The sequence below is a fragment of the Panthera leo genome, chromosome B2 (assembly GCF_018350215.1).
Source record: "Panthera leo isolate Ple1 chromosome B2, P.leo_Ple1_pat1.1, whole genome shotgun sequence".
In the NCBI taxonomy this organism is placed as follows: Eukaryota; Metazoa; Chordata; class Mammalia; order Carnivora; family Felidae; genus Panthera; species Panthera leo.
In genome coordinates, this window is record NC_056683.1 from 32,490,220 (window position 1) to 32,505,638 (window position 15,419).

General features: G+C 52.9%; 1 long non-coding RNA gene across 3 annotated transcripts; it reads left to right on the forward strand.

The window, feature by feature from the left end:
* The first annotated feature begins 1,472 nt into the window (after positions 1 to 1,472).
* LOC122219795 lies at positions 1,473 to 7,192 on the forward strand. Of its 3 annotated transcripts, none has more exons than XR_006202553.1 (3): positions 1,473 to 2,722; positions 3,247 to 3,544; positions 6,542 to 7,192. It is a non-coding gene; the product is annotated as an uncharacterized LOC122219795 (long non-coding RNA). The 3 variants fall into 3 exon arrangements; XR_006202554.1 differs by having other exon boundaries at positions 3,325 to 3,544; XR_006202552.1 differs by lacking the exon at positions 3,247 to 3,544.
* The last annotated feature ends 8,227 nt before the right edge of the window (positions 7,193 to 15,419 follow it).

Here is a 15,419-nt window from a genome sequence, read left to right on the forward strand (position 1 = left end):
CCTCCTCCATTTTGCCAAAGGCCCCCACGTGGAGGGCAGAGTCCTGGCTTCAGCAGCCTTCCCGCTGGCCCCTGAAGAGTGGATTGGCATTTTATGGCAATTTGGCAGAAAGCACGTTGGATATGACCTCTGCCACCACAGAGGGGGTAGTGGTGGGGTAAGTGGAGGCTGGGGACAGCACAACGGATTGGAAAGCACGTAGAAAAGGCGTGGATCCCAGTCTAGAGGGGGCAATGGGCAGGGAGAACTTCCGGGAGGCGGGAGCTGTCCTGGCTAAAACCTAAAAGGCAGACAAGAGCAAGTTGGGAAGGAATCCAAGAGGGTGACAAGTGACACAGCTAAGGAACAGGGAGTAATCTGGAGGGTGCGGGAAGAACCAAGGTTGGAGAAGCAGGCCCAGGGCAGGGCGTCCAGAGTTGTGGGTGTGGGGCAGGGAATAAAACCAAGGGTGGCCTGGGGAGCAGTCCCTTGGTGCTGCGGGGTCCTTGCGGGGTGGGGGGCTGGGTGAGATCACAGGCCTCCGCAGAGCCCCTGCACCTAAGGCTCTACTTGGAGCACCAGGGCTGGTGACCTCAGGGCATTTAACTGCTGGTACTTGGTGGGGGGGGGGGGGGCTGGGCCAAGGGTGCAGGATAGAGGAGGGGGGCCTCACGGAAGGGAGATCAGGGTTCAGTAGATACTCTCTTCCATATGAAATAGGAGGTGTGGCTTCTGTCAAGAGGGGCCGGTACAAGAGGGGACTAACTAGGCTCTAGCTAAGGGCGAACTAGAGGCTGACTAGGAGCCCGCCTTTCTGGTGGGGCAGGATCAGCACGGGGTTGCGGCCAGGGTGGTCTGGGCAGGAGTGCGGCCACAGAAGGCTGGCACGAAGTCACTCGCCTCCTTCTTACCAAATCCAGGCATCCGGTTCTACTCCATCGTGCCACCCGAATCCTCTCTTTGGGCTTTATAACCTCGAATCTAAACCTGATCCCTACCTACACCTAAAAAGGAAATTTGGGGAAAAATGAAAATGCTGAATTTGTTTAAATTGTCATAAAAGAAGATAGTCATTCGTAGATTTTCATGAGTAACCGGAAATGTTCACAAAGCACTTTGTGTTATGATGGGAAAGACAAGAAGCATGCTTATCAGTTATTTAGTGCCTACTATATGCCTTCTCTTCACTGGTGGGCAGCGACAACCCCTTCCCACCCCCATTCCCCCATCCCCCCACCCCCCCACCAAGCTCTGTCCCTGCCATTCAGAGCGAGATGGCTTAGTGGACTAAAGCCCCTAAACATACTCTTTGCCCAGAGAAAAATCCTGTCTGCACTAGGCCCAGGAATGGAGACACAGCCCTGGTGACCTCCCCCTTCTGACTGCCTCCCCCTTCTGACTGCCTTTTGAGCCCTGAGTGGTGGGAGAAGGTGTAGGTTTCATTTGCCAGGGAGGTGGGGTGGGGGGGGGTGGGCGGTGGGAGCTGGGGAAAAGTCGGTGGGAGCCCCAGGAAGCCTAGGTGAAGTTATACTGGATGCTACTGGAAGGGTGAGCACAGCTAGGAGAGACTGAGCCTGAGTTGGGGGGTGGGGGTGAGGAGATGACCCAGCTCCTGGGGAGACAGTCCCAGGTTCTGCAGGGTTGTGTGATACCCTGCCTTCTGGGGCTGCACTCCATGGCACTTCCTACTTGGGTTTTATGGCAAGGTTCCTTAGCCCCTGAGCAGGGTACATCTGAGCCTATAAAACAGGCAGCTTGTCTCTCATGGGATCTCTGGGAGGAAAAAAATACTGATAAAGCATTTCCGATTCTAAGAAGGATGCCAGACATACAGCAAGTGCTGGGGGGGACGGTGGGGAAACTGAGCAATCACGTAGGACTACGTGGAAACACAGATGGCCCTAACCTCTCTCCACCCCACTTCCGCACTCAGCCCACACTTCTGGTCCCACCAAACTGCCCACCTCTCTGCAAGTGCCCCCTGCCCCTTGTGGTCTCTGCTTTCAGTTCGTCTCGGTTCTCTGGATCTGAAATGCCCTGGCCCTTGCTTCTTGTCACCCTCCAGCCCCCTCTCCTCCATTTAAGGGTCTCCTCCCCGCCCCCTCCCTCCCGACAGCCTTGGGGGCGGGCTGCCAGCTCCTGGCTGGGCCCTCAGCTGCACACACACCTGTGCTGTGGAAGAAAGTTCTCTGGCTCCACAGAGGGCCAGGCGAAAACGCCCAGTCCCAGCCCTAGAAGCGGGGAACGTCTCAACGGCCAGGAAAGGAGGCCGAAGACCGCCCTGGTTCTTCCGATTCCTGGACCCTGATACCCTTTCAGCCATCCCCAAAGGGACTGCGGGGTGTGGCAGCTGGCAGCAGCTGTCCGGGGCCAGGAGTCCTTCCAACCGTCACCGACATTGACCATCCTGTCAAGGAGTGCCACAGTCACTGCGTGATGGACTGCTCTCGTCCCTCCACATCCATCCCTGCCTTTGCGATAAAACCCTGCTTTTGGGGTGGAAATGAAGTGGCTGCACAATCCCACAGCCCTCCTTGGCAGCCGCGTGCGGCCATGTGTGGATTTCAGGAAGCCCGGAAAGGGGACAAGCGTGTTCCTCTTCCCGCCCTTTCCTGCTGCCCCTGGGCTGGAAGGCGGACAAGTGATTGGCTGCCATCTCTGACCACGAGACGGAGGCCACGTTGTGAGGACAGAAGAGCAACGGCTGACCACCAAGGACCAGCCCCGGATTGCCTATATCAAGGTGAGAGAGAAACTTCTGTCCTGTTTGTCCCCCATCATTTTTGCGCAGGCAAACCTAATCCTGATCCACAGAACTATAATTCCTCCCGCCCCCTCTCCCTGCCTTTCCCTCCTTCTCTCCACCAACACCGATGCAGCATCCAGCACTTGGGGAGCAGAGGAGGAATAGAGAAGCCGCTGGAGGCGATTTAGAAAGGGTAGGGGTGCCAAGAAACAAGGCAATGGACGTGGTACAGACAGAGCCTGGGGAGGATTTGTCGGGGAGCGGGGAGGTAGGAAGAACCTTCCAGAAGAGCAGGGGCAGCAGGAACTTCTCACGCACTCACGCCTACCCCAGTTCTCCCCTGGAGGGCCCAGTGCACTCCCTCCCCTCCGCTCTGGCCCGTGAAGGCCCAGTGCCCCTTCCTGATGAGGCCGTAGGTGGGGGTGGGTGCCAGCCTGGGTGGTGGGGTGTCTAGGGAGGGTCTGAGGCCAGAGACGGGGAGGGAGGGTCTCCCCAGACTTATGCATTTTCCCCAAATCAAGACAACAGGTCTAGAGTGGACCACGGGGATCCGGCCTCCTTTGCGAGCCCCTGTGCTACCCATGTGGCTTGCTTCTTAGAAGTGGGCTTCCACTGGATGCCTGTGGAACTCAGTCCTGGGCAGACTACACGTACACAGGCCAAGTGCTAAGGACATCCAAGAAGGCCCTACACACCGCCCTGATGGGCTGACCCAGGGCAGTAACTGCCGGTCTCTGCTCAGCAGCTGGTTACCTGAGGGAAAAAAACACCCTGTTCCACATTCTTTGCAGACTTCTGTGGTCTGAATCCTCCACTGCGGTAATTTCTTTTTTTTTTTTTTAATTTTTTTTTAATCTTTATTTTTGAGAGAGAGAGAGAGAGAGTGTGTGTGTGTATATGTGTGAGTGGGGGAGGGGCTCAGAGAGAGGGAGACACAGAATCTGAAGCAGGCTTCAGGCCCTGAGCTGTCAGCACAGAGCCCGACACGGGGCTCGAACTCACCAGCCATGAGATGATGACCTGAGCTGAAGTCGGATGCCCAACTGACTGCGCCACCCAGGCGCCCCACCACCATGGTAATTTCTGAGCTGTAAACATGAAGTGCTGGAAGGCAGAATGGGGAAGGCTGGAGGTGGGCCCTCAGGAGCTCCGGCATGCCATTGCCAGGGGCTTCTCATCACCCTACCACAGCGTCCTTGACCCTGAGGCCACAGGTTGCCTGGTGGGGGTTTGGGCTCCAGAATCTCCCCACCGGCCTGTACCTGGTCCATAGCAGGTTGGCCTCTGCCAAGGGGAAGAGGAAGAATGAGGGGACCATCAGCCACAAGAGCACCCTCTCGAGGTGCTCACTTTCCCTTGACTTCTGCCTCTGCCCCCCTCCCCACCCCTTCCAGGCCTTTTCTTTCTCTGCCAAGACTTCTCCTCACCTTCAAGGTCTCCTCCTCTTAGTCAGAAGGGACCATTCCTCTGCATTTGGAGCCGGGACCTCCTCCTATCTCCGAAGCCCATTCTCTACCTGCCTGGCTCGTAGGCCCTGCCCCCACACAGTGCTCTGGAAGCTGGTCTCCTTCTGCGGCCCTCATCCCCTCAGTCCCACAGCCCTGCTGCCAACCCCCTCCCTGTCCCAGAGGAGGCCTCCATACACACCTGCTGCTCCAGGAAGCCTGCAGTTCCCTCAGCTCTCCGGTGGCTGTCTTCGAGAAAGGGCGGATCTCTTCCTCAGCCTCCCTGCCTGGCTCTCCCATCCCAACCCCTTCTGGCATCATCTACTCCACCTCCGGGCAGCTCAGAGCCAGGCCCCCAGCTGCCCTGGCAGCCTGGGGCACTGAGGCTTTATGGCCCCAGGGTAGGGCACAGATCTGGGCCCCCGGCCCCCAGGCTCCAAGGTGCCAACCCCGCAGGGGAGTTGCTTAATGACCTTGTGAGCGGTAATTACACCCCAGGGCTCGCTCTTAATAACCACGTATTCTCCCTGTCAATGTGCCTTAATTGAAAATGAGTAGGCGATACAAGTTGCTGTGAAGTTGGCTGGCAAGCCCTTAACGTGATATTAATTGTAGTAATTAGTAGTCACTTTGTGTTGGAGTCATCTATAAATAGGGGGTCCATTAGTTTAGCAAAAGAGCGTGATTTAAAATGCAAATAAAAGCCCAATTAGACAGATAAATCACTCGTCCTTCCCAGCAAATTATCATCTTGGGGGTGGGGGTGGGGGCGGCAGGCACTCTGAGGATGCATTGGTCAATTCAGGAGCTCTGGAAGTCTTAACACCTTGAGAGTGGCCCATCTGGGACACTGTTCCTTTAAACAAGTTTGCTCAGGCTCCCTCAGGAGGCTGTCACTCTTCCTCAGAGGCAAGGCTGGTGGCCAGGCTCCCAAGTCGCTCCTCCCCCATCTGCTGATTGGTTTCCTTTGTGGACTGGAGCGCTTTTTAAAGGCACAGTAGGGGCGCCTGGGTGGCGCAGTCGGTTAAGCGTCCGACTTCAGCCAGGTCACGATCTCGCGGTCCGTGAGTTCGAGCCCCGCGTCAGGCTCTGGGCTGATGGCTCGGAGCCTGGAGCCTGTTTCCGATTCTGTGTCTCCCTCTCTCTCTGCCCCTCCCCCGTTCATGCTCTGTCTCTCTCTGTCCCAAAAATAAATAAAAAACGTTGAAAAAAAAAAAAAAAATAAAGGCACAGTAGCCGAGTGCATTCTAGGCCCCGGGAGATTGGGCTGGGGTGTGGGAGGGGTCCCATCTTTAAAATCTCGCTTCACTGTCTAGAGGGAACCCACGGATGCCGCTTCACTGTCTAGAGGGAACCCACGGATGCCGTGCGTCATTCTGTGACCCTAAAGAGTTAAAAAAAAAAAACCCAGACCCACCACATCATTCTGGGGGTAGACAACTTACTCTCCACTTCTTACTCCCTTCCACAAAAACACCTCTGGAGGTTACTGGAATCACACACACACACACACACACACACACACCTTATTTCTCACAGGCTCTGGGTGAACACCGGAGGGGGAAATGCCTGGACGAAGAAGGGGCCAGTTAGGGAAGCGCTGAGGCCCGAGGGACGAGTCTAGTTCAGCCTTCATTTGATTAGAGCTTCACAAGTCCTCCACACTTTCTCCCAGGCCTGTGTTTCCAATCTCACAACTAGGGAGGCGGTGGAGATACGTCTGTGCGCCCATGGGTCCTTCTTGGTCGGCGCGGCTGCCAGAGACCTGGGGTCCACAGCCAAGATCTGAGCTCTTCCCACCCCTCCATCTGCCTGCCAGCACCCCCTCCAAGAGCCCATCATTCCCTTACGGACAATTGAGGCTGACTCTTCCGTGGTATCTGCTTTTTTTTTAATGAGTCAAAGCTGTGAAATGAGGCAGCCCGGCCCAAACCTAGGTGGGAACAGTCCGTTCCAAGAGGACCTTCCTCCATTGTCCAAGAAATGAGGGGAGTCAAGGCAGTGTTATCCTTTATTTTACTTGTTATCCTTTCGTGACACAATGCTTGCAACAGGTGGTAGGACTTGCGGCTTTTAATGTCCTATTTGACAAAGGAAAATGTTGGCAACCCTATGTGGATCCCAAGAACGTTTTAGAAAACTTTGCCAGGTATAAAATCCAAATGTCTGGTTGCCGCTGAGCTGAAAGACTGAATAGGGACTTGAGGCCAGATGCGTCAGCTGTGTGGTGGGGAGAAGAGAGAGAGAGAGAGAGAGAGAGACAAAGGGAGTGTGTGTGTGTGTGTGTGTGTGTGTGTGTGTGTGTGCGCGCGTGTGGCGTGGTGGGGGTGGAGGGCCGGTTTCACCGAAGATTTCCCTCTCTCTGAAATAGCATATGAAGACAGCTACGTCACAGATCAGGAACTGGAAGGAGGTCCAGGCACTGTCCATCCCATCTCCCTATAATACAGATGAGGAAACTGAGGCCCAGGAAAGGAACATGACTAGGGCACCCCACACGGTGAGTTGGTGGTCTGGACTCTGGCCAGTGTGCACGTCCCACCCTGCCCACCTGCCCCCTGTCCGTGTGTTGGCCCCAGAAACAAGCTTGAGAGGTAGATATAGGATATGTGGGGTCTGCCTTCGCTGCCTGTCGGAGCTCTAGTTCTGCTGCGGGGACATCTGTTGGCTTCCAGAAAACAGCCCGGCTGACAATCAGACCAAGAAGTCCCCGGAGGAACAAAGACCATGTTCAGAAGGGCACACAGACAAGGCCACTCCGGGCCAGCGGCTCCAGCCGACTTTAATCCTCCCCCCTCCTAGGTATTGATGAAGATCCCTGTTACTGAATCCCCTCCAACTTCTAGACAGCACCCAACCCCAGACCGCCTCTGCTTTCCCAACCTCTTCTCGAATCGCTCCACACCAACCTGAACCCTCTAAGAGGCCTCTCTTGGGACCTTCCTTTTGAGATTCTCTGGAGATCCTGTAGGGCATGTACTTTGCTGCACAAGCTAAATAAACCTAACTTTTTTGGACTACAGGTGTGTTCCTGGTGGTATTTAGTTGCTGGGCTCTGAACACCCAACAGATATGTGAACCAGTGTTCCGGGCAATGAGCTGGTGACAAAAAAAGCAACAGAACTCACAACAGTGCGTGGAGACGGACAGCAACTAGATTTACTGTGGACATCGTTTTGTTAACGTATAAAAATATCGAATCACTATAATTGACACCTGAAACTAGGGGGATAGTATATGGCAATGATTCTTCAATTTAAAAAAGCCGGGGGCGGGGTAGCACCTGGGTGGCTCAGTCGGTTGAGCGTCCGACTTCAGCTCAGGTCATGATCTCACGGCTCATGAGTTCGAGCCCTGCGTCGGGCTTTGTGCTGTGCTGACAGCTGGGAGCCTGGAGCCTGCTTCAGATTCTTTGCCTCCCTCTCTCTCTGCCCCAACCCACTCGCATTCTGTCTCTGTCTCTCTCAAAAATAAACAAACACTTGAAAAAATTAAAAAAAAAAAGAATTCACAACTGTGTGGTACCAGCTTACGGGTAGATAGATATACAATGTGATCCATGGAATGGAATTGAGGGTCCAGAAATAAAATCATGTGTTCGTGGGCAACTGATTTTCAACCAGGATGCCAAGACCACCCAAATGGGGGAAGAAGGATCTTTTAAACAAATTACACTGGGGAAACTGGATAGCCACGTGCCAAAGAATAAAGTTGGACACTTGTTCTTACACCATATAAAAAAAATTAACTCCAAATGGCTCAAAGACTTCCTTATAAGAACTAAAATTATAAAATTCTTAGAAGGAAACCTCGGGATACCTCAGATTTGGCAAGGGATTCTTAGGTATGACACCAAAAGCACAAGCTAGAAAAGAAAAAAGTAAATTGGGCTTCATGAACACTTAAAACCTGTGTATTTCCGAAGATGCTATCAAAAGAGTGAAAAGAGAACCCAAAGAATAGAAAATATTTGCAAATCGTATATCTGATAAGGGACTTGTATCTAGAATAAAGAGCCCTTCCAACTCATCAGTGAAAAGACACATGACCCAATTTTTAAATGGGCAAAAGATCTGAAGAGCTATTTCTCCAAAAGAGATATGCAAATGGCCCATAAGCACATGAAAAGATGCTTGCCATCCTTAGTCCGAAGGAAACACAAATCAAAACCACGAGATAGCCCTTGTCACTCACTGGGAAGGCCGCGATCGAAAAATCAGGTAACAAACCTAGGGGAGGGTGCAGGGAGATCTGAACCCTCAAACTCTTCCGGCAGGCACGTAAAACAGTGCAGCCACATTGGAAAGCAGCCTGACATCAAAAGTTAAACCCTAGAGTTGCCGTATGACCTGGCAATTTCACTCCTGGGTATGTACCCAAGAGAAATGAAAACATATGTCCACACAAAAATGCACACACGCTATGCGTAATGGCCAAAAGATGGAAACAATCCAACTGTCTAACTGATGAATGGATAAACGAAACGTGGTTTATCTGTACAATGGAAGGGTGTTCAGCCATGAAAAGGAATGGAGTGCCATTACATACTGCCTCAACATGGATGAGTCTCGAAAGCGTTATGCCTATTAATAAGCAAAGGAACTCAGCCACGGAAGACTACATCCCATGTCATTCCATTTATGAGAAATGTCCAGAATTGGCAAATCTGTAGACAAAATAGATTAGTGGTAGCTTAGGGCTGAGGGAAGGGAAGGGAATGGGTATGGGCTTTTTTCTGAGGCAAGGAAAAGATTCTCAAATTGCCTCCGCGGTCAATGGAGTCAATGATAATTGTGCTTATCTGTGAAAATATTAATCCGTGCTACCATTGAATTGTATACTTTAAGTGGGTGAATGTATGGTGTGCAAATTATACCTCAGGAAAGCTGTTTAAAAGAAAATAGGCCTGGGCCCTTTCCCACAGAGGCTCCATTCTAGAGGGGAGCATCCACATGAAACCCATCCCTGACAAATAGTTTCCACCTGACACAAGGCTGAAGGAGCAAGGACCATGAGGCAAGGCGAGGAGGGCTGCATTTAGCGGGGAACAGGTGTCCCTGAAGCCCGCTCTGGGGAAGTGACTTCTTAAAATATCTTTTTTAGGGGTGCCTGGGTGACTCAGTCAGTTAAGCTACTGACGTAGGTTCAGGTCATGATCTAGCGGTTTGTGAGTTCGAGCCCCGCATCGGGCTCTGTGCTGACAGCTCAGAGCCTGGAGCCTGTTTCAGATTCTGCGTCCCCCTCTCTCTCTGCCCCTCCACTGCTCACACTGGCTCTCTCTCTCAAAAATAAACATTTAAAAATTTAAAAAAATAAAATATCTTTTTTATTTTATAGCTTTAATGAGTCATATTATATATATCTTAAAATTCACTCACATCAAATGGACAAGTCAATATTTAGTAAATGGACTGGGTTGTGCAACCATCACTATAATCCAGCTTTAGCTCATTCTCATCACCCAGTAAGATCCTTTTATTTATTTATTTATTTTTTCAATCTTTATTTTTGACAGAGGGAGAGAGACAGTGCAAGTAGGGGAGAGGCAGAGAGAGAGGGAGATACAGAATGTGAAGCAGGCTCCAGGCTCCAGGCTCTGAGCTGTCAGCACAAAGCCCAACACGGGGCTCGAACTCACAAATCGTGAGATCACGACCTGAACTTATGTCAGTTGCTTAACCGACTGAGCCATCCAGGCACCCCCCAGGAAGATTCTTTAAATGCATGCACAGTTAATTCCGTTCCTGGCAACCACTAATCTACTTCCTGTTCCCATCAGGTTTGCCTTTCATGGAAATTTCACATAAATGGAATCCTACGATATGTGACCTCTTCCATCTGGCTTCTTTCAACGAAGCAGACGACTTGAAGGTCCGTGTTGTGGCACGTGCTTAGCAGTAGTTCGTGCCTTTTCATTGCCAAATAGAACTCCACCAGGTGATGGGCCACTATGTTGCTTCCGACGTTTGGCTTTGAGGAACAAAGCTGTTCTGAAAATTTCACGGCAAGTCTTGGTATGGGGGGGATGTTGTCATTTCTCCAGGGTAAATTCCTAGGAGTGGATTTGCTGGGTCCTATGGTAAATTTAACTTATCACATGACCACATTTAACTATCACATGACCACACCCAAGGGTCTCTTCTGAGGCCAGCGCCCTGCATTACTCCTGGCCTTGCCCTCTTCTTCCTTCCACGTGGCCGCAGGCCTCTTAACCCACGACCTCTCCATACCTTGGGACCTGGGCCAAAGTGATCCCTGCACCCAGAAAGCAACGGGTCCCCTTACCATAGAGTCTGCTAATGTCCCCAGTACCCACTCGCCTCTATGAGCTCCTGAGTGAGCTAGGCGTGTACCCATCCAGGAAAACCTTCCTTGCTGTTGGATATGGTCACGTGAGTAAGTCTGGCTAATGGGGTAGAAGTAAAAGTGTCATTTCCAAGCAGTGTCTATCCAGGGAGGAGGTGAGACCTTCATCGTTCCTTCTTCCTGTCAGTTGGAATGCAGATGTAATGTCTGGAGCTCCAGCAGTGACCTTGGATCACAAGGTGGGGTGACCTTGGGAATAGAAGCCACCCACAATGGAGCAAAAAGTCTGACATACCCTACGTGGTGCACACTTTCCATTGTATTCTATGATAAACAGAACACAGAATACAGTGTAAAGGGCATCCCTGGAGTCTGGGCCCCAGATACCAGAGTGCCGCATTGGCCTCAACTACTAAGGGGTTTTCTGCACCCAGTTTCAACATGGGGCGTGTGGTTTCCCCACATCACCAAGCAATTCTCCATCACCAGCTGGGTGGCTTACATAACTCCGTTGTGACACTGTCTACCTGAAGATAGTGTCAGATCCCACAGGTTAAGGGCTTAGTCCCACACGACTGCCCCACCCACTTCAGATGCCAGTCACAAGCCCAGGCTGTCACCTGTCCTGACCGATTGAATCAGAGGTTCATATGACCCCCTCCTCAGGTTTTGTGAAGTTGCTAAAGCAGCCCGCAGAACTCAGAGAAACACTAGATTACTAGTTTTTATTATAGAAGGATACAACTCAGGAACCAGCAGCAGAGGGAAGAGAGGCATATGGCAAGGTACGGGAAGGGGGCTTGGGGCTTCCACGCCCTCTGAGTGTGCAATCTCCACGTGGCCACCAACCCGGAAGCTCTCTGAACCCCATCTTTTTGTTTTTTTATGGAGGCTTCATTACATTGGTACGATTGATTAAACCATTAGCCGTTGGTGATTGATCTCAATCGCCAGCCCCTCTCTTCAGAGGTCAGAGGGGTGGAACTGAAAGGTTCTTTCTTTCTTTTTTCTTTTTTTTTTTTAAATATAATTTATTGCCAAATTGGCTAACATACAGTGTATACAGTGTGCTCTTGGTTTTGGGGGTAGATTCCCGTGATTCATCGCTTACATGAACTGAAAGTTTCAACCCTTCCATGGCTCTGTTGGTTCTCCAGGCAACCAGTCCCCCATCCTAGGTGGGGTCCAAAAGTCACCTCATTAACATAACAAAAGACACCGTTAGGAGCTCTGTGCTAGGAAGCACAGACCATATATATAAGACCAAATATATACTTCTTGTTGTAAATTACAATATCACAACTGCCTACCTCTGGACATCATGCAAGAGAAACATCCTTCCATTGTGAGCAAATACCATTTGAGAATTTTTGGTTATCTGCAGCCAGATCTACTTGTAACACCCCTGGTCTAAGACCCAGTCCCATGTACTCCTTTTCTTTGCCCAGATCCGCTGTGCCCAGGATGAGGGACTGTTGGCTCCCTTCAGGAGAAACGTCGTCCTACCCCTACCCACGAGACGACCCGTGTAAGTGCCACAGCCCGGATTCCCCCAAATCTAGGCTCTCCTGCTTTGAGTCTCATCCAACCTCATCTTGTGTTTGATCCTCTATTGCCAATTACTCCAAGCAGTGGCACCACACGCAATTTCTCTCTTATGGGTTTTCTGGGTTCACCAGGCATTTCTAGCTCAGGGTTCCCCCTATGAGGTTGCAGTCAGGTGATGGCTGGGGGAGGAGTCATCTGAAGGTTCAACTGGGCTGGAGGTTCAAGATGACTTCCTTGACCTGTTGGTAGGTGGTGCGGGCCGGGAGCTCAGCTGGGGCTGTGGGTTCCTCACAGCATGGAGGCCAGAGTCCAAGGACTGTCCTGGGAGTAAGGCTTCTAATGCCCCAGCCTTCAAAGCCACCCGGCATCACCTCTGCCACGTGATCTGAGCCAGCCCTGGTTCAAGAATAGGGGACTAGACAGGGCATAAGTACCAGGAGGTGGTTCATTGGGGGTCACTCTATCATAGAGATAGGAGTCTGGGGCTCGGCGAGAGACTGGACCAGTCACAGATTTGGGTGTCAGCAGCATTTACGTGCTAATCAAAAGCCCAGGAATGGATGAGTTCTGCATGCACTTGAGTGTGCGTGTGGCACGTGTGTGTGTGTGGGGGGGTATTGTGTGGTGTGTGTATATGTGGGGGTGTTGATGTGGCGTGTGGTAGGTGTGGGGTTGGGGGGGTATATGTGCCTGCGTGTGGTCGGGAGCTAGAGGTTGGCAGAGAAGAAATGGAATTCAAGGGAGGGGTGGGTCCTTTAAATTAGAGTCTTCCACAGTTGGATTCCCATTTCTGCTGCCTCCCACTCTCCTCCTTCAGAGCTCCTGACACCTTCGGACCCACCCCTGGCCACCATCAGGCACAGAAGAAGCTACCAGAGATCAGAGATCACCTGGAGGGAGGAGCCACGTCCAGGGCCCCTGGGGCAGCATTCTGGTCCTATCCTGCCCACCAGTCCCTCAAGAAACCCCCCCACCCCCACCCCCAGTATAGCAGGTCCAGGCGAAGGCCCCCGCAGCAAGGTGTGCGGGCCTCACTGAGGCCCCAGTCTTGCCGGCAGTTCCCCATGCCAGGAGGTCTCTGGGAAGCATGTGGGGTGTCATCCCTCTGCCCAGACCCTAGGGATGTGCAAAGGCTGCTCAGCCCAAAGTCAGGGGTCCTGGGGTCCGTCCCGCCACGTGACTGCAGGGAGGTCACTCGCATTCTCTGAGCCAAATAAAAAGACTGCATTAGATCCCTTAAGATTCCATCCAGAGTCCCACGACTGAGCACAGCCCCACTCAGCCTCTCCAGGATCTGTCATCCATGTTCTCCTACCTTCACAGGTGAAACCTGGAAGGGCCTACAGAGAGGCAGGAAAAGCGCCTAAGCTCCAGAGGTTATCTCAGGCAGCCCCTGCCTAGGTTCTAGGCGTCATCTCTGTCTGAGTCAGAGGCCCTCATCTGTCAGGCAGGGCCCAGCGGCTGCAGGGGAGGGAGCAGAGGGGGAGTTAATCTTCCCTGGAATATTAATGGCCCCGTCAGGAGTGCTGGGGACGAGCTGAGCAGCAATCTGCCTTTATTAACGAGGCGGGCGCCAGCTGGAGCGCAGGCGCCCCAGGAGACAGAAGAACCCAAAAGCAGAGGCAGCTGGGAGGAGCCGGCATCCTGGCCAGGAGGGCTGGCAGCAGGTAGCCAGCTGAGGAGGTGCCCAGCGGCCACCTGAGCCCCAGGGCCCCTCCCGCCTCAGCCACACCACCACCTATCCCCGCACCCCCGCCCCGCCCCGCCCCCATCAGCCTTGTCCTCCACCTTTTCTGCCTCTTCCTCCAGGAAGCTCTCCTGTAGTCATGCTCGGCTTGGACTCCCAGGTGCCTCCATGTGGGCTGTGCCTGTCACCCAGACTTGCCGCCCGGCCAGTAATTGGCTAACATGGTGGTTCTCGGTCCTACTGCACAGTAGAGTCACCTGGAGAGTTCTAGCAATCCTGATGTCCTGACAACATCCAGAGATACTGATATCAATGGTCAGGAGAGCGCCTTGTCATGGAGATCAACATGTACTTGACCTAGGGCACCCCTCCCGGCTCTCCCCAGCACCCAGCTGCTGCTGCTGCCAGGAGTGCTAACCCTCCTGTGTGCTCACTGCAGGCCGGCACAGCTCTACGAGCTTTATATACTCATTGGACCCTCACAACAACCCCTGAGACCCAGCCGGCATGCCCCAGTTTATAGAAGGGGAATCTGAGGCACAGAGAGGTTCAGTCACTGCCCCAAGGTCACACACGTGTAGGCAGCGGGGCTCCAGAGCTGGGCTCTTCACCACTCCGCCTGGTGCCTGCCTGCGAAAGGGACCTGGTGGGAAAGGCTTAAGCTGCAGGTCACTTGGGAGAAGACACGCAGCCAGGCCATCAGTGACTCGGTCCTTTCCTGAGACCAGAGGCCACAGACTCAGGACACGTGCCAGAGAAGTCACCAGGAGACAGCAAGAGGTGCAAAAGAAAGCTCCGGCACGCCTTGATCGAAGTCCCTGGCAGTTTTCAGAGCTTCCCCCACTTGCCTGGGCGCCCTCCGAGTCCTGTTCCAGTGCCCAAGTTACTGATGGAGAAACCGAGGCTAGGAGCGATGAGGGGCCAGGTCAGCTTCTCAGGCCCGTGTGGGGAGGGGTGGGGTAGGCCTGCATACGCACATGCAGAGTGCTGGGTGGGAGGGCCTCCTCCTTGGCTCACGGAGCGTGTGCGTGCACACGTGTGAGTATGCGTGTACATGCATGTATATAGGTGTGGGGGTGCATGCCTGCCCTGAGCCCATCTGGGTGCCTGACTCACACCGTCCCCGGCCCCCGAGGGCATCCGACCCAGGGGCCATCGGCTCCTCTAGGAAAGCCAGCCCTCACCTCACTCCACCTCAATTTAAGCCACCACTGGCACAGGGTTCCGAAGCCAAGATTAACCACTGGCCCTATGGCTGGAAGCAATACACATTTCCCTCCCTTTTGCCTTTTTTGTTCACCAAATTGAATCAGTTCACTAAAGTGGCTCACATTCGATTTGTTGTGATTCCCCAACGGTGAAGAAGAGACAGGAGAGGGGCGCCTGGGTGGCTCAGTCGGTTGAGCGTCCCACCTCACCTCAGGTCATGATCTCGTGGTCTGTGAGTTCGAGCCCCGCGACGGGCTCTGTGCAGACAGCTCATAGCCTGGAGCCTGTTTCAGATTCTGTGTCTCCCTCTCTCTCTGACCCTCCCCCGTTCATGCTCTGTCTCTCTGTCTCAAAAATAAATAAAATGTTAAAAAAAATTAAAAAAAAAAGAAGAGACAAGAGGCTCTGGGGCCCCAGGTCCAAACTTCACTCACTGAGATGAACTCCAGCTGGCCCGAGGGGGGTCCAGCCAGGCGGTCACGTGCCATTCTGCTCGCCC